A 6,000-nucleotide genomic window follows, 5' to 3' on the forward strand; every position below is an offset into this window, starting at 1 on the left:
ATAAAAATATACAATGGATACCAGTACAAAGTCAATGTGCAGGGGCACTGGTTAGTTTAGGTCATAAGTACATGTAGAGTTAAAATGACTATGCATAGATAATACACACAGAATAGCAGCAGTGTAAACGAGGGGGGGAGGGCAATGCAAATAGTCTGGGTAGCCATTTGATTAGCTGTTCAGGAGATTTATGGCTTGGGGGTAGAAGCTGTTTAGAAGCCTTTTGGACCTAGACTTCGTGCTCCGGTACCGCTTGTCGTGCGGTAGCAGAGAGAACACTCTATGACTAGGGTGGCTGGAGTCTTTGACACTTTTTAAGGCCTTCCTCTGACACCGCTTGGTATAGAGTTCCTGGATGGCAGGAAGCTTAGCCCCAGTGATGTATGGGCCGTACACTCTACCCTCTGTAACGCCAGTGGCTTGTGGTCGGACTCCAAGCAGTTGCCATACAAGGCGGTGATGCAACCAGTCAAGATGCTCTCGATGGTGCAGCTGTAGAACTTTGTCAGGTATCAGGAGTTATGTACCTGTATTCAGTGAAGAGTTACCTTTACTTTCTCAGTTTTTTCATCCTGAGGCACAAACACACACACACATAAACACACACACACAGTGAAGAGAGAGTTTGATGTGTGATGAGGTGTTACCTTCCTAAAGTACAGTAGGTGCTGAACAGGAACAAGAGGATCCAGAAGAAAAACTGTCTGTGAGTCAAAGGATTACAGCAAATGTATATTTTCACTGTGTCTGTGTCATACTACTACTAGATATTATAGTATAGAGGAGTGATGTCACTGTGTCATACTACTACTAGATATTATAGTATAGAGGAGTGATGTCACTGTGTCTGTGTCATACTACTACTAGATATTATAGTATAGAGGAGTGATGTCACTGTGTCTGTGTCATACTACTACTAGATATACTAGTCTAGAGGAGTGATGTCACTGTGTCATACTACTACTAGATATTATAGTATAGAGGAGTGATGTCACTGTGTCATACTACTACTAGATATACTAGTCTAGAGGAGTGATGTCACTGTGTCATACTACTACTAGATATACTAGTCTAGAGGAGTGATGTCACTGTGTCATACTACTAGTAGATATACTAGTCTAGAGGAGTGATGTCACTGTGTCATACTACTACTAGATACACTAGTCTAGAGGAGTGATGTCACTGTGTCATACTACTACTAGATACACTAGTCTAGAGGAGTGATGTCACTGTGTCATACTACTACTAGATATTATAGTATAGAGGAGTGATGTCACTGTGTCATACTACTACTAGATATACTAGTCTAGAGGAGTGATGTCACTGTGTCATACTACTAGTAGATATACTAGTCTAGAGGAGTGATGTCACTGTGTCATACTACTACTAGATACACTAGTCTAGAGGAGTGATGTCACTGTGTCATACTACTACTAGATATACTAGTCTAGAGGAGTGATGTCACTGTGTCATACTACTACTAGATACACTAGTCTAGAGGAGTGATGTCACTGTGTCATACTACTACTAGATACACTAGTCTAGAGGAGTGATGTCACTGTGTCTGTGTCATACTACTACTAGATATACTAGTCTAGAGGAGTGATGTCACTGTGTCTGTGTCATACTACTACTAGATATACTAGTCTAGAGGAGTGATGTCACTGTGTCATACTACTACTAGATACACTAGTCTAGAGGAGTGATGTCACTGTGTCTGTGTCATACTACTACTAGATATACTAGTCTAGAGGAGTGATGTCAAATTGTCTGTGTCATACTACTACTAGATATACTAGTCTAGAGGAGTGATGTCACTTTGTCTGTGTCATACTACTACTAGATATACTAGTCTAGAGGAGTGATGTCACTGTGTCTGTGTCATACTACTACTAGATATACTAGTCTAGAGGAGTGATGTCACTGTGTCTGTGTCATACTACTACTAGATATACTAGTCTAGAGGAGTGATGTCACTGTGTCTGTGTCATACTACTAGTAGATATACTAGTCTAGAGGAGTGATTTCACTGTGTCTGTGTCATACTACTAGTAGATATACTAGTCCAGAGGAGTGATGTCAGTGTGTCATACTACTACTAGATATACTAGTCTAGAGGAGTGATGTCACTGTGTCTGTGTCATACTACTAGTAGATATACTAGTCTAGAGGAGTGATGTCACTGTGTCATACTACTACTAGATATACTAGTATAGAGGAGTGATGTCACTGTGTCATACTACTACTAGATATACTAGTCTAGAGGAGTGATGTCACTGTGTCATACTACTACTAGATATACTAGTCTAGAGGAGTGATGTCACTGTGTCATACTACTACTAGATATACTAGTCTAGAGGAGTGATGTCACTGTGTCTGTGTCATACTACTACTAGATATACTAGTATAGAGGAGTGATGTCACTGTGTCTGTGTCATACTACTACTAGATATACTTTTCTAGAGGAGTGATGTCACTGTGTCTGTGTCATACTACTACTAGATATACTAGTCTAGAGGAGTGATGTCACTGTGTCTGTGTCATACTACTAGTAGATACACTAGTCTAGAGGAGTGATGTCACTGTGTCATACTACTACTAGATACACTAGTCTAGAGGAGTGATGTCACTGTGTCATACTACTACTAGATATACTAGTCTAGAGGAGTGATGTCACTTTGTCTGTGTCATACTACTACTAGATATACTAGTCTAGAGGAGTGATGTCACTGTGTCATACTACTAGTAGATACACTAGTCTAGAGGAGTGATGTCACTGTGTCTGTGTCATACTACTACTAGATATACTAGTCTAGAGGAGTGATGTCACTGTGTCATACTACTACTAGATATACTAGTATAGAGGAGTGATGTCACTGTGTCTGTGTCATACTACTACTAGATATACTAGTCTAGAGGAGTGATGTCACTGTGTCATACTACTACTAGATACACTAGTCTAGAGGAGTGATGTCACTGTGTCATACTACTACTAGATATACTAGTCTAGAGGAGTGATGTCACTGTGTCTGTGTCATACTACTACTAGATACACTAGTCTAGAGGAGTGATGTCACTGTGTCATACTACTACTAGATTTACTAGTCTAGAGGAGTGATGTCACTCTGTCTGTGTCATACTACTACTAGATACACTAGTCTAGAGGAGTGATGTCACTGTGTCTGTGTCATACTACTAGTAGATACACTAGTCTAGAGGAGTGATGTCACTGTGTCTGTGTCATACTACTACTAGATATACTAGTCTAGAGGAGTGATGTCACTGTGTCTGTGTCATACTACTACTAGATATACTAGTATAGAGGAGTGATGTCACTGTGTCTGTGTCATACTACTACTAGAAATACTAGTCTAGAGGAGTGATGTCACTGTGTCATACTACTACTAGATATACTAGTCTAGAGGAGTGATGTCACTGTGTCTGTGTCATACTACTACTAGATACACTAGTCTAGAGGAGTGATGTCACTGTGTCTGTGTCATACTACTAGTAGATATACTAATATAGAGGAGTGATGTCACTCTGTCTGTGTCATACTACTAGTAGATATACTAGTCTAGAGGAGTGATGTCACTGTGTCTGTGTCATACTACTAGTAGATATACTAGTCTAGAGGAGTGATGTCACTGTGTCATACTACTAGTAGATATACTAGTCTAGAGGAGTGATGTCACTGTGTCATACTACTAGTAGATATACTAGTCTAGAGGAGTGATGTCACTGTGTCATACTACTAGTAGATATACTAGTCTAGAGGAGTGATGTCACTGTGTCATACTACTACTAGATACACTAGTCTAGAGGAGTGATGTCACTGTGTCATACTACTACTAGATATACTAGTCTAGAGGAGTGATGTCACTGTGTCTGTGTCATACTACTAGTAGATATACTAGTATAGAGGAGTGATGTCACTGTGTCTGTGTCATACTACTAGTAGATATACTAGTCTAGAGGAGTGATGTCACTGTGTCTGTGTCATACTACTAGTAGATATACTAGTCTAGAGGAGTGATGCCACTGTGTCTGTGTCATACTACTACTAGATATACTAGTCTAGAGGAGTGATGTCACTGTGTCTGTGTCATAATACTAGTAGATACACTAGTCTAGAGGAGTGATGTCACTGTGTCATACTACTACTAGATATACTAGTCTAGAGGAGTGATGTCACTGTGTCATACTACTACTAGCTATACTATTCTAGAGGAGTGATGTCACTGTGTCTGTCTCATACTACTACTAGATATACTAGTATAGAGGAGTGATGTCACTGTGTCTGTCTCATACTACTACTAGATATACTACTGGGGAGAATGTCACAGATTCGTCAGGTGACTAGAGTCTTTAGGTGGAGAGTGTAGTTTCACTGTGTCTGTTTACACTCTTGGACTTAATGGTTATACCTATAACCAAAATGGGTTCTACCTGGAACCAGAAGGGTTCTACCTGGAACCAGAAGGGTTCTACCTGGAAGCAATATGGGTTCTACCTGGAACCAGAAGGGTTCTACCTGGAAGCAAATTGGGTTCTACCTGGGAACTAAAAGGGTTCTACCTGGAAGCAAAATGGGTTCTACCTGGAACCAAACAGGATTCTACTTTTAACCAAACAGGGTTCTACTTTTAACCAAAAAGGGTTCTACCTGGAGCCTTTGAAGAAAGTTTTTTTTTCCAAAGTGTTTTCCCGTTGTGAAAGCCGAAGAACCCTTTTAGGTTTTAGATTTCACTTTTATTTTCTTAGAGTGTAAATTTTCAGAACAACTGAATAAGGCTTCTCCTTAATCTCTCTGTGGAAAGCCAACTCTTAGCATTTTACAAGGACAAAAGTACAAGGCCTCATGATTTCAGCAGATTGTCTGTGAGCTATATAAAAATAGTTCCCTGTTCTGTTCCCTCTGTTGTGTTAAATGGTCCTGTTGCCCTCTCTCTGATACCCGTGCCAAAAGGACCTGGTGTGTGTTGTGTCCTGTTCATACGTGAGCTATTGCATTTGGCCCAGGGCTCTTCTTTCCACACGACTCCTTGGAAGTCTGTCAAAAGAATTACCACACCTGATGAATCTCTCTCCATCCTCCACACACACACACACACACACACACACACACACACACACACACACACACACACACACACACACACACACACACACACACACACACACACACACACACACACACACACACACGCACACGCACTCTCACGCGCACACACTCACACTCATTCTCACGTGCACACACACACACACACACACACACACACACAGCGCATGCTATCATGTGGTACATCAGAGTAAAGTTGTGAGTTGGCATTGATCTACCTGAATGGTTCCTGCTCTATTAACAGCATGTGAACAAACAGAGGACAGGAAGAAGGTTTTCCAGTCTGAAACACTGATCGCTATGGACAGCAAAACACTACATCTGCTTTAGAAGTTCATGAAGTTTTGTTGAGATAAGTGAATTTTGAGAAACAGGTTTGTTTGAGAATAAAAGATGTTGGGTAAGACATTGGAGGGTTAAGAGTGAAGTAGAGTTAGTAGTAGTTAACCCCAATCAGAAGGCCTGTCTCAACCCATCTCACATATCTATGTACATGTGGCTGAGAGGAGAGGGGAGGAAGATGATGTGATGGGAGTGATCAGCCTGAGGAGAGAGAGGGGAGGGGAGGAAGATGATGTGATGGGAGTGATCAGCCTGAGAAGAGAGAGGGGAGGGGAGGAAGATGATGTGATGGGAGCGATCAGCCTGAGAAGAGAGGAGAGGAGAGGAAGATGATGTGATGGGAGTGATCAGCCTGAGGAGAGAGGAGAGGGGAGGAAGATGATGTGATGGGAGTGATCAGCCTGAGGAGAGAGGAGAGGGGAGGGGAGGAAGATGATGTGATGGGAGTGATCAGCCTGAGAGGAGAGGAGAGGGGAGGAAGTTCATGTGATGGGAGTGATCAGCCTGAGAAGAGAGGAGAGGAGAGGAAGTTCATG

This window comes from Salmo trutta, unplaced genomic scaffold, assembly GCF_901001165.1.
Source record: "Salmo trutta unplaced genomic scaffold, fSalTru1.1, whole genome shotgun sequence".
Lineage (NCBI taxonomy): Eukaryota > Metazoa > Chordata > Actinopteri > Salmoniformes > Salmonidae > Salmo > Salmo trutta.